The sequence below is a fragment of the Chrysochloris asiatica genome, unplaced genomic scaffold (assembly GCF_000296735.1).
Source record: "Chrysochloris asiatica unplaced genomic scaffold, ChrAsi1.0 scaffold00073, whole genome shotgun sequence".
Classification (NCBI taxonomy): domain Eukaryota; kingdom Metazoa; phylum Chordata; class Mammalia; order Afrosoricida; family Chrysochloridae; genus Chrysochloris; species Chrysochloris asiatica.
Window position 1 is genome coordinate 4,950,740 of NW_006408591.1, and position 14,402 is coordinate 4,965,141.

Consider the following 14,402-nt stretch of genomic DNA (forward strand, 5'->3'; position numbering starts at 1 on the left):
GATCCATATTTGTGCCCATTCCAAAGACAGGTGACCCAATGGAATGTGGGAATCATCAGACAATCTCTTTGATATCCCATGCAAATAAAGTTTTACTCAAATTACTACAGAAATGGCTGCAAGCATACACTGACAGAGAATTCCAGAGGTTTAAGCCAGATTCAGAAGAGACCATGGAATGAGGGAAATTGTGGCTCATGTCCTATGGATCTTGGCTGAAAGCAGAGAATATCAGAAAGATGTTTACCTGTGCTTCATAGATTACACAAAGGCTTTCAATTGTGTGGATCATGACAAGCTATGGACAACATTACAAAGTATGAGTATTCCGGAACAGTTAATTGTGCTCATGAGGAATCTGTACCTGGACCAAGAGGCAGTTGTTATAACAGAACATGGGAACATTGAATGGTTTAAAATTAAGAAAGGTGTGCGAAAGAGTTGTATTCTTTCACCATACTTATTCAACCTGTATGCTGAGCAAATAATCTAAGAAACTGGGTTATATGAAGAAAAAAGAGGTATCAAAATTGGAGGAAGACTCATTAACAAACTATGATACGCAGATGATACAACCTTACTTGCTGAAAGTGAAAAAGATTGAAAATATTTACTGATGAAAATCAAAGAGGACAGCCTTCAGTATGGATTGCATGTCAATATAAAGAAAACAAAAGTTCACACCAATGGACCAATAAACAACATTGTTATCAATGGAAAAAATATTGAAGTTGTCAAGGACTTCATTCTTCTGAATCAACTATGAACACTCACGGAAACAGCAGTCAAGAAATCAAATGACATATTGCATTAGGCAAATCTATTGCACAAGATCTTAAACTGTTGAAGAGCAAAGATGTCAGCTTGAGGACTAAGGTGCGCCTGACCCAAGTCATGATATTTTCAATAACCTCATATGCATGCGAAATCTGGACAGTGAATAAGGAAGACGATAGAAGAATTGATGCTTTTGAGTTATGGTATTGGAGGAGAATATTGAAAGTGCCATGGGCTGTCGAAAGAAGAGTGTACTGGAAGAAGTGCAGTCAGTGTGCTCCTTGGAGGCCAAGATGGCCAAACTTTGTCTCTTCTACTTCAGACATATTTTCAGAAGGGACTGGTCCCTGGAGAAGGATATCATGTTTGGTAAGGTGGAGGGTAAGAGAAAAAGAGGAAGACCCTCAGCGAGATGGATTGGCAAAGTGGCAGCATCAACAGGCTCAAGCGTGGCAACAATAATAAGGTTGGCCCAGGATCAGGCAGTGTTTCGTTCTGCTGTGCGTAAGGTCACTACGAATCAGTACCAACTCGATGCACCTAACGACAACGACAACAACAACAAAGAGATATATTGACACAATAGTAGAAATAATGGTCTCAAATGCAACAATAATTGTCAGGATGGCAAAAGACTGAACAGTGTTTTGTTCTGCTTTGCATAGGGTTGCTATGTGTTGGAACTGGCTCAGTGGCACCTAATAAAAGAAGCATAAAACTGTTTCCTTGCAATAAGCCACACATTGTACAACCATTGTTGTTGTTTTTGTTAAGTGCCATCGAGTCGGTTCTGACCCATAGCGATCCTGTATAGGGTTTCTGAGGAGCAGCTGGTAAGCTTGAACTTCTGACCTTGCAGTTCAAAGCGAATTTGCAGTCCAGCGCATTAACCCACAGTGCCACACCAGGACTATCTTTTTCAACCACAGGGTCATAAAAGTCTGGAAGTCCAGCACACCAGGACTCTTGTTCAAACCATAGGGTCATAAAAGTCTTGAAGGCACAAGAAGACAGAAGCAGTTAACCAAACCTAGGTCATAGAAAGAAGCTAGTGAGGAAGTATCTGCCAAAGCTGTTGCTGTGTATGCAAATATTTGTTATTGCTAAGTGCTACAGAGTCTGTTCTGACTCAAAGTGGCCCTATATAGTGTTTCCAAAGAGCAACTAGCCAGTTTGAACCATGGAGCTTGCAGTTAATAGTCAAATGCTTATCCTACAGTGCTACAAGGTCCTAGGATAATTCTCATTATAGGCTATTATTGAGTCCTGACATCCCCCCTGCTTGTGGTTCTCAAGTTGGTTCTGATTCACAGTGACCCCTGTATAGAATATCTGAGATGTAACATCTTCACAGGAGCACAAAGCTTCATCTTCCTCCTGCATTAGACTCAAAATGCTGACCACTTGGAAACCCTGTAAAGGGTCGCTATGGGTCGGAACCGACTCGATGGCACTTAACAACAACAACAACATGCCATCAGGAATGACAGGCAGGAAAAGTATTTTGCTGCTGTAATTGAAGGAAAGCTACTGAAAAGTATTCTATTAAGTCAAAGTGCAGAGGAAGGAGGAAGTTCCCAACGGATACAAGAGAGCTACTAGGAAGGGAGATGGATCCTGGAAAGGAGCAAAGTTACTGACCTATAAAACAATCTGTTTGTACAAGAGAGGGGCATGACTCCAGCTACTTTCTAAAAAGAATAATTTGTGCCTAAGTAAATTGCAGATGGGTGATGAATTAGGAACCTTCTCTACCTTGGAATGAATGTTGGTGGTCACCTTTGATACCACTTATTTTAGACAATGATCCTGAGATTCTAGTTGTTGACTTGGACTACAGTTCATTTCTCTTTAGCTGTTTATGGTGTATGACTACTTCTGCCCACTTGGATGGACAGTATGTTGTCCTGGGAAAGCAGAAATCTCTATGCTTGTGTAAGAAAGAGCTGTTCTGTATTGAAGTAATCACACTGATCCCCCACCGTATCTCCGAGCACTCACTGTGAAGGATTAAATTGATCCCTCAGGGAGTATTTATGCCCCACACACATACACCCCATTGCACAGTGCTGCTGAGGGGACCTGGTAACATATAACTACAGTAAAATGATTTCTGCATCAGGATTTACTTTATTTTCCTCTCAGTGTTATAACAATTGATCCAAAAGTGCAGGTGTGATGAATAAATGTGGCAGAGGGTTATGGAAAGAACTTCTACTTGTTTTATACTTCCACTTGTGAGCTTAATGTTTAGTTTATGGTTACAAATTTCTGAAAATCTCAACCAAAGGTCTCTGTAATTTGGGAATACAATTGTTTCCCACATGACTCGTTATTCAAAAGTTCTAATGTAAGTGTATAAATGCCTGTGCTTCTTAGATGAGTGATTCTTGGTCTCTAGTATATATTTTCTTCTAGTATATATTTTTCATCATCATTGTAGCAATGATGATGTCTTGTGCTTTATTAATTTCCTTTGTCCTACAATTCTCTCTTTGTCCTACTATTCAAGTATTCTCTCTCTCTACTTCCCTTTCTCCAACTTCCCTTTTGCTCCAAATGAACTCCTTTCTCAGAGTTTGTCATTCCTGTTTATGAAGCAATTATTGTTCATTTCATTCATCATGACATCATCATCTGTTTTCTCCTCACCTGGAGTCAGTTGGGATTTCTGTTAGCCCTTTTAGGAGTACCTGTGCAGTAGCTCACACACAACTGCCTTCTTTTTACTTCCTATTGTTATCATCCAGCCTCCATTCTTGTTCATTTTATATCTTATATTATGGCCAGAGGTAGTCTCTGCTGGATCTCTCTTCCTTCACCTATTACTATGCACTATTAAAAAGATTAAGGTTGTTTTAAGTGCCATTGAGTCAGTTCTGACTCATAGTGACCCTGTATAGGTGTATAGAAATTCTGAGGAAGCAGCTGGTAGGTTTGAACTGCCAATTTTGCAGTTAGCAGTCCAGTGATTATCTTACATTGCCACACCAGGACTCCATAATATACTATTATTAAACTCTCCATTAAAAATCTCTAAGTAATTTCACAGACTAAAGTACAAATCCTAAATCCCTGAACTTGGCATTCAATTCTCTAACACCATTGGTTGCCTACTTTTCTCCTCCATCTCAGTTCCCACAATTCTCATGTCTGTACTGATACACCAAATGTACACTAAGCCTAGTATATCCTTTGGACTCATGGTATGGCACTGTAGGATCAGCACTGGACTGCGAACCACAAAGTCAGCAGTTCAAACCCACCAGCTGCTCATAGGAAACCCTATACAGGGTCTCTGTGAGTTGGAACCAACTTGATAACACTTAACAACCATAATAGTGCATCCTTTAAATTGTTTCTCAAATCTGATCTTTATGTTGGAACTATTTCTTTATATTTTACCCGTAGAAATTGCTTCTGTACAATTCTCTCATTTTAATTGAATGCTACTTTGTGACATTATTTATCTCTTGATAAGGATATCCTGTCTCCAAAGCTAGGTTTTATATTCTTTGAATGTGTAACCTGTTTCTTATGTTCTGCTCTAACAACTGCCCTTGGTTTATGTAGAGGTTCCTTCTGAACATAATTAAGTGTTCTGGAATACCAAGTTTTTCCCATGTTACCCATAGTTTACTATCATTTATGCAGTTGAAAGCCTTCGCAAAGTCAATAAAGCACAGATAAACATCTTTCTGGTATTCTCTGCTGCATCAGACATTGAAAGACTGTCTTTAAAGAATGTCACATTCCTATCTACTCATTTCATTGAGAGGTCAACACAAATTTTCTTCCCCTTCAATCTGAACTCAACATAGTGAGTTGCTTGACTAATAGAATATGACAGAAGTGACTTCGGGGCCAGCTGTTAGCCCCAAACCTCGTGAAACTAGTAATTTCCACTTCTTCTTTGTCTGGAACACATTCTGTTGGAACTTGACATACTCTGGAACAAATGAAACTAATCTGAGGTAGCCATGCTGGACAGGCCCCATGTAGATGCTCCAGTCAATAGCTCCAGCCTTCTAGCCAAAACTCATCAATGCACCAAACAGCAGAGTGAAGTCATCATGAGTCCTCCAGACCAATGCCTCTAGCAGCAGGATTAAAAAAAGAACTTTAGTCAATGACAATGCAACCGAAATATCTCACCCAAGACTGGTCTTTCTTCCTAACCCACAAATTTATGAGCTATAAGAAAATATTTGTTTTAAGACACTACATTTTAAGGCAATCTGCTACATAATTGGTAGCTGCAGCAGACCAGAACCAGCAGCTGTTCACTGCTCTGTGAACCTACATGAACCTATATTTTCTTTCATTCCCTTTCCTTGCTATGATTTTATGTCTTTCTCCTCCCTTGTGGTGTACTGACTTGCTATTTCCTGTGTGTATAGCAGGAATTGGTCATACTTCCTATTTTACACATCCCTCTTGTTTAAGAGAGCTCTGGTAGCATAGTGGTTATGAGTCAGGCTGTTAACCTCAAAGTTAGCAGTTAGGAACTACCAGCGATTCCTTGGGAGAAAGTTGAAGCTTTCTGCTCCCATAAAGATTTACAACCACTGAAACCCTATACAGGGTTGCTGTAATTCAGAACTGACTCCATGGCACATAACCATCAATTTGAGAGATGATGGAAATTAAATAGTACCTCTTGTTTCAATTCTAACTTTCTGCAGGGAAGAATCTGTGTTGGGCCCAGTTTGAGTCAGTTCTTAACTCCTGTTTCAATAATTTGTAGCCATGAATGAGGGTCCATATTATACAAATACGATTTCTAAAATCTACAACTGTGCATGTAGTGTAAAGATGAAGCAGTTTGTAAAGACCATTCAGCTATACTTCACTTAAGGGCCTGTCCTCCTTATTTCCTGATCTTCAAATGACTGCTCTCTGCTTCCAACCTGTGGAGTATATTATCCTTTTAGAATGTCTCACATGCTCATTAGCATAATATTGAGTAGACCCTGTTTCTAAGTGTCTCCAGGAGTTCTTTGAGAAGCACAAGAAGTTAGAATCCAGGCATGTTCAATCTCTTTGCTCTTGGATTCATAAAAAACAACCACAGGAACAGTCACTGAAAATGCTGATTCCAGGGCAAAGTAGCATAATGATCAGGATAATGCAGCATTTCCCAGACTTTAGTTACTCATTGTAATTCTTTGAATTTTGCATCGTTTCCATGTACTATTGGTGCTTGGGAGGGGGCTTCAAAAAGTTCAGGGGCTTCAAAAAGTTCGGGGGATAATTTAATTGTCTTTTAATTCTATTTTTCCATGAACTTTTGAAGTCCGCTTATATTTACGTTTTTAAATAAATTTCTTTATTAAAACATATGTACACTTCCTTAAAACATAATTATCACTACCACAAGTGGAAAAACCAGGAAAAGTTGCCATAAATAACAAGAAAACTGAAAACGTAAGTACAGTGAAAGTAAATTCCTACTATGTAGTCCTAGGCACTAACTGTTGGCTGAGGTCTTTGAAGCACTGATAAGATTACCCAATTGTATAGAGTTGCTAAAACCAAGCTATCACTAAACTAAGGTGTTCTCTTTTCAAGAAACCGGATGAAAGGAAGAGAATACAAAAAAAAAAAAAAAAAGACCGGTGTTACTATGTAATTTTATGCTGTGCTTTCATATATATATATAAAAAAATTCTTATATAGCTATCACAAGGAATCATGATATCATAATGGATTGTGAGCTGGGCTGCTAACTATAAGGTCAGTAGTTCAAATCTACCAGTTACTCCATAGGAGAAAGATGAGGATTTCTGCTCCTATAAAGATTTATAGCCTCAGCAACTCTATGTAAGGTTGCAATGAGTCAGAACTGACTGTGTAGCACTCTACCACCAACACCATCATAACTAACACACACATCCTTCGTTTTAGGAAAGGGATTACTCCAAGGAGCTACTTCTTGAGTTAGAGTACCTTCTAAATCCCCCAATTATATTCTAGAAATAACTATTGTAGTGAATTCTTCTCAGTATAACACTGTTCATGTCAGTCTTCAAAAAAGCAGGACAATGGTAGGACTTTGGGCTATGACTGGATAAGAAATTCAACTTATTTTCTCTTTCCAACACTGACTCAATGGCATGGGTGTGATTTCGTTTGATTTCTGAAAATTATGGATGGAATCTTCATCACTAGAATGGGTGGGTCACATATTAGTGTTTTCATAAATAGACTTATAACTAACAAATGCTCATCAATAACTGGGTGCTGATGTATAGTTCCTATATAATAAACTCCACAAATATTCATTCTTTCCAAAAATTGTTCCCCAAGTCAAACTGATTTTTCCATTCAGGAATCCTTAATAGTGCTTTTCCAAATTGGAAGTTCAGATCAAAGCATGGGAGTACTCAGAAGTAATGTAACTACAACTTCAGTGCCATTCTGTTTTTGTCCAATCCCTCTGATTTCTTGGGATAGCAAATATCTTCTCATTGCCAATTTGCAGTCAAGATGAAAATTGTTTGGAAAGTACAAAGTCTCACATCTATCTGCTTGCCTGCCAATATCTCATCAACAGTGGGCCTTACTGCATCTGAATTGGTCATAAATAAGCTGGGCAAATAGAGACAATTGAAGAATTTTCTACTCTAATCTTCTTAGTCTCTTTATTTCCAAAAGATATTGAATTAATAAGATTCAAAGAAAGTTTCCTGATGTCAGCAAAACTCTGGACAGTAGAAAGAAGAGAGGAGGGTAAAATTCAAGTCCAAGACCAAACTCACTGTTCATAGGAAAATATAGAGTCTGATTTCTAGCAGTGACATTGCAATATCCTTAATAGATTTATGAATTACTTATGGGCAGGGATTATTTCTCTTATATCTTCTGACATTAGTATATAGTAAATACTCAAAGTTGCAATATATTTACAGAATACCTGTTTTGGGAGATTGGATAATAGGATACAATATTTATTTTCATCTCTGATTCAACCCAATTATTATTGAGTTGACAGTTCAAATCTACCAGTCACTCCTTGGAACCCCTCAACAGGGTCACTAGAAGTCAGAACTGATTCGATGGCACTTGATAACAACAACAAAGTAGTACTGGGATCCTGGAATGGAACTGTGTGATAAACACTGGACTGCTAACTAAAAGACTAATGATTCCAACCCACCAGCCACTCTTTGGAAACCCTACACAGGTTCACTATAAGTCAGAACTGACTTAAAAGCACTTAACAATAACAACAACAGCAAACTAGTATGGGCTAAAAGGAACTCATAATGGTTATGAATTAGGCTGCTAGCCTCAAGGTCGGCAGTTCAAAACTACCAGCTGTTCCACAGAAGAAAGATGAGGCTTTCTGCTCCCGTAAAGATTTGCAGCCTCGGAAACCCTGTACAGGGTCACTATAAGTAGGAACCTACTCCACGGTACTTAACAAAAACAACATATTTACTTAGCCTCACTGGCTGAATTTCTTTCTGGTTTTCTTTCTTTTTAATGCTAAATGTAGTATTTATTTGTATTGTGCTCAGAATATTTCACAGAGCATTCACATATATTGGCTTATTTTTAAGAATAGCACATTAATTATTGGCAAAATTTGCATACAAATATTAACAATTCTTTTCACTTTGCCAAACAAACTGAAAGTCACTTCCATAAATACTTAATTCCCTCCTTAATTCCTTATAAATTAAATCATTCACATTTTTATCATTTTGCCTTTTCCTTTTTGTAAACAATTATTCTTTATTGTGTGTTTAACCTTTCTACTGCTTCTCTCCTATCCCAATGGGAAGTTGAGTGAATGGGCAGGGAGGAATTATACTCACAAAACATTCTTTTTTTTAAGGTTTTTATTGTGGATTGAGTTAAAGTTTACAGGGTATATCATCAGTTCTACATTCAACAAATCATACACTTTGTTTCATTACAATGGTTATAACCCCCTCCATGTACCATCAGTTAACAGTATTTCTCTCTATTCATTTTAGCTCTTTTTTTTTTTTTTTTAACACTCAGGCATATATAATAATTTAAACTACCAAAGGGCACATTCTGCAAGTCTGCCTCCTGGCCACCAGCTCTCAGTCCCGTTCTTTTCATTAATCTAGAGTCCTCAGCTACATCCTCTCTCCATGTCCCCATCTCTGCCTCCATCTCTGGTGTTGCTGCTTCTCTGGATAGGGTCCCACATTCTGCTTGTGCTCTTCTCCCTTGATGGTTCTAGGTCCTCTGCTTCTGGACTATAAGATTAACTAGTTCCCATTTTTTGTTACAAAACTTCTACCTTTACAATTGTGTCAGTCACAATCAGTCATGATAACAATGACTCACTATTGAATCATATGAATCTTATCCTCATCTCTTTTTACCAGACCCATCTAGACAAGATGAAAACTATTCAGTGGGGACTCTGTCTTGCCCCCCACACTCTTAAACTAAACTCCCTCTTGAAACCTTTTAAGCCAGTCACTTTGAGCCTTTATCACCCCCTCATTTTAAGTAACCAATGTCTAAGTTGTCCGTCCCTATTTACCCAGTACACAGAGGGGATAGCATTGATGCTTGACGTGAAGACTCCGTCCCTCTCTGTTGGTATTTTGAGCTACTACCTCCATAAGTATAGGTCAAGTTAATCAAATTGTAGCAATTTACTCTCATTTCCTTTATCAAAAATTGTTTTTGCTTTTTTTTATCTTCCTCTAGTCAAGTTCTAATTATCAAGCCATTGATGCTAGGTCGAATGGGTACTATCTGCAAGTTTGGGTGTTCTTGTGCAGCCCCCCTCAATTCGTATCTGCTGGATGCTTCACTCTGAACTCAAGCCCTCTGTGGCTATGTTCTTGTTCATGGGCTCTGGTGTCCCCAGGTCTCACCACACTTTGGACCAACCAGCCATTCTTATTCTCCTTCTCATCTCCAGGTCAACGGGAGTCTATGGAAGGTGATTGAACTCAGCCCCATTTCTTCATTGCTGCCTTCCCCCATCTTCCACTCATCAGTAGACCAATGTGGTTGTCAGCAAGCTTACATGACTGCTCATGTGTTCCCTTTGAGTTTCAGTGTTAGAGGGGAGTTTGTCCTGGAGGGACTTGGTTGCTTGCCTTGATGGCTTCCTGGTGAACAGCTTGCTTATTCTTGTAGCAGCCAATCACACTGCCTATTTTTTTTTTTTTTTTTTGGTGGTGGTGGTGGTGGGGTGTCCCTGATGATCTTTTTTTGAAGATATATCTTCTGTCACTTTAGATATTCCAGGCTGGTCTACTTATCCTTTCTGGTGAGAATGTCCCACCTCAGAAAGTTCTGGATGGGGCTCAGGATTCCTCCTAAGGTCCTATACACTGCAAAAGCTCCACAAGAGGCCTATTTCAATGGACAAGTTATAGAAACCTTTTTAGGTATTCCAATCAGTTATAGGCTGAAGACAGGCATACAAGCACAAAGCATTCTTTTATATACAAATAATAATGCTTTCTTTCTTTCTAGGTTCTTCATTTGTTACTGGCTGTCTGCTTCCAAGATTTTGCTTCAACTTAGCTATCCACTTGAGATATGAATGCATTTGCAATTGTTATGTTTCTGTAGTTTATGAAGAATGTTTTTTGGAGTGTTTAGTCTGTAAACAATGGGTGCTCCATGAATGAGTAACCTCAGTGTCATCTGGGATTTTGTTAAAAATGTAGACACTCAGGCCCTATCCCAGACCTATACACCTATATTGACCTCAGTCTATATTTTCTCAGGATCCAAAGTTATTTCTATAACATTAAAGCTTATAAAGCACTACTCTAGCCCACTGTTAAAAAAATACTGTAAGAAAATCTAATGTGACAACTACTTGTAAGATATAGTTTATAGTTTATATTTCACTTAAATAGTCTATAAAAGTATGTTAGTATAGTTATTACTTCTTAACTAATTACCCTTAAGCAAATTGCCTAACCTTTACATTTTCTTATCTATAGAATGAATATAAAAAGGTCCACTTTTCATATTTAAGCCTCCCTTTCAGAGTTTTGATTAAATTGGTGTAGGCATTGGGTTTCTTTGTTTAATTCCCCAGGTTATTGTGGAATGCAGCAAAATTTGAGAACAAATTATTTTACCCGTATGCTTTATGCTGATACATATTAATAGATAACTGAAAACAACTTTTCTTTTTAATTTCTGTGCCTTGTTTTTCTCTTTCTCAGTAAATCTGTGACCTTAGCAGGTTTAATAACCTTTTAATTTCTTTATGTATGATTTTTAAAAGTTCTTGATTTTTAAAAAAGTAGTTATGGGAGAAGATAGAGTACCCACTGAATAGTTTTCATCTTGTCTTGATGGGTCTGGTAAAAAGAGATGGGGATAAGATTCTTAAGATTCAATAGTGAGTAATTGTTATCATGACTAATTGTGACTGTCACAATTGTAAAGGTAAAAGTTTTGTAACAAAAATGGGAGCTAGTTAATCTTATAGTCCAGAAGCAGAGGACCTAGGACCATCAAGGTAGAAGAGCAAAAGCAGTATGCCGGACTTTATCCAGAGAAGCAGTGAAACTAGAAATGGAGGCAGAGATGGGGACATTGAGAAAGGGAGCAATTGAGCTCTCTAGATTCATGGAAAGAAAGGAACTGAGAGATGGTAGCCAGGAGGCAGACTTGCAGAATATGCCCTTTGGTAGTTTAAATTATTTTATATGCCAGAGTGTTTTTGGTTGTTTTTGTTTATGTTTTTTTAAAGAGTTGAAATGAATATAGAGAAAGACTGTTAACTGATGGTACATGGAGGGAATTATAACCTCCATGAAGTTATAATCAATTTATTGAATGTAAAATTGATGGTATGCCCTGTAAACTTTCACTTAATTCACAATAAAAACTTTAAAGAAAAAGCATTTATTATCCATTATTTTCTAACTGCAATGAATTTGCAAACAACTTTTTATAAAAGATAAATTTAAAGAAAAAGTGAACACTAGTGTAAACTTTAAGAGTACTGCCAAATACATCTTGAAATAAAAATAATGGAAAGAAAAACACAACTGAATGAAAATAAAAGTACTGAATATTTTGTGGTATATTTATCTAATGATATACTATAGAGTAATGAACGAACCCTGATGAAATAGTGGGCTACATGTTGGGCTGTTAAGCACAAAATCAGTAGTCCAAACCCTTGAGTCCCACTGTGGAAGAAAGATGAAGCTATCTGCTCCCATGAATATTTGAAGTCTCAGAAAATGTGAGATGTGGTTCTATTCTGTCCTATGGATCTCCAAATCAACTGCATGCCAGTGGATTTTATTTTGGTAATGAGAATGGACAAATTACTGCTATATACAACCATATGTATGAATCTCACCAACATAATGCTGACAGAAGAGCCAGATACAAAAAATTACAATGAATGATTTAATATTTATAAAGCTCAAAATTGGATAAAACCAATACATGGCAAATGAATGTAGAATAAGACTCTGTGACGGGGTGTGTAGGGAATGGGGAGGGGCCTGAGGATGGATTCCTAGGTTATGATACTTTTCTATACATTGATCTGTATAGCGGCTACAAGGGGGACATATCTCAGCAATTATAATTTGTAAAAATTCTATAAGCTATAAACTTATGATTTGTACATTTCTCTATGTATGTATGTCAACAAAAAGTTTACTTTAAAAAAGCAATGAAAACTATCTTAAACATAGTAGATGAATATATACAAGGGTAAGCAGAAAAATATCTGCATTCTGGCTGTAGAACTTATTTCAGTCAATTTTTGGAAAAGACAAATACATAATTTTTCAGCATAATCTCCTTGTTCTTCAATACACTTTGTCTATACGTCAACAAGCTTTTCTATTCTCTTAGTGAAAAATATTTTAGGCTAAACTGCTAGTCACAAATGCACCACCATCTCCACGTCTTCATCAGAGGTGAAACTTTATCCTTTAAGGACTGCTTTCAGGTGACCAAACAGGAGATAGTCTGAGCAGGACTACAAGGAGGATACTTTAACACCTCAAAATGAAGTTTTTGTATTGGCAACAGTGTGAGCAGAGGTATGTGGATGTATATTGTCATGCAAAATAACAACACCCATGGATAGCAGTCCTTGTCACTTAATCCAAAATTTAAGGTTTAGATCTTCAGTTTGCATCTCACTATAATGAGCCCTCTTGATTTTTGTACCTTTTTCCTGAATGTGTTCCAATACTGGCCCTTCAGAACCCCAGAAAACTGTAAGCATCAAATTTCCAACTGATGATTGACTTTTGCACTCTGTCTTGGTCAGCAATTAAGGATGTTTCCATTCCATTCTTTGACATTTACTCTCATGCTCATAGTGATGAATCCATGTCTCATCACCAGCAATGATTTTTTAAAGGAAATTTAACTCCCTTCCAATATCAGTCCAAATTGTGTTTTACAGATGTCCAAATACTTCTGTTTATGCTCTTCCATGAGTTGTTTCGGTACCCATCTTGCACAGAGTTTTTGAAACCCAATCTGTCATGGATTATTTCATTGGCAGAGTCATGGATGATTTGAAAATGATTTGTCACATAATTCACTGTCTCTCTATTCAACAGAATTAGTTATGTGCATGCTCAATGCTGTCATCAGCCGTGGAAATAGATAGGCCTTTTAATACAACCAGAGTACAGATAATTTTTGACACTCCCTTGCATATGTTGAAACTGCTTTCTTATGTAACAATCAAGATAGTTGCAAACCCCAAATTTAAAATATCTGTTATCTCTGAGGAGCACTAAAGAGGATGGTATGTGATTTGGAAGCAATGTAAGTATGCCAACAGAAATGGTAATGTTCTAGTACAAGGATCAGGAAACCTTTTCTGTAAAATATCAGATAACAAATATTTTGCCTCTATAGGCTGTCCATAAAGTCTTTGTTGCAACTTACCTGTGTCATTGTAGTATGAAAACAATCACAGACAAAACTTGAATGAATTATTGTAACTGTTGTTGTTGTTAAGTGACTTCGAGTCGGTTCCGACCCATAGCGACCGTGAACAGGGTTTCCGAGGCTGTAAATCTTTACGGGAGCAGAAAGCCTCATCTTTCTCCCGAGGAACAGCTGGTAGTTTTGAACTGCTGACCTTGTGGTTCACAGCCCGATTCGTAACCACTACACTACCAGAGCTCCTTATAGTGCATATAGTGTTGAGTTTATAGTGAACACTCAGCACTGCTGTTCCAACTACTATGGCTATTGTAGCTACTGCTACATTGATTACTTTAGCTACTATTGTTTCTAGTCTAACTGTACTGTTGCTATTAACTTTTAGGGCCACAAAATCCTTCTACGTAAAATAAAGGAGATAGACTAGAAGAATTCTAAATTGCTAGGCAACATAGACATACATATAGGAAATGAGTTAGACAGACACATCTTTGCCCATTTTAGCTTACTTGATTTAATGAGTGTATGGGAACAATTGATCATCAGCTTATATAGGAGGCTGAGTACTTTTAAAGTCTTGAGGATGCTTGAGAACAGTTGGTTTAGTGCAGGTACGCCCAGATCACATTCATGTATGCTGGATATGAAAGCAGTGGTTTCTGAGTAAAGAACAACAGTAGCTTCACCATTAGGATTCTTATAAATTGCAAAAATAGGCCAAA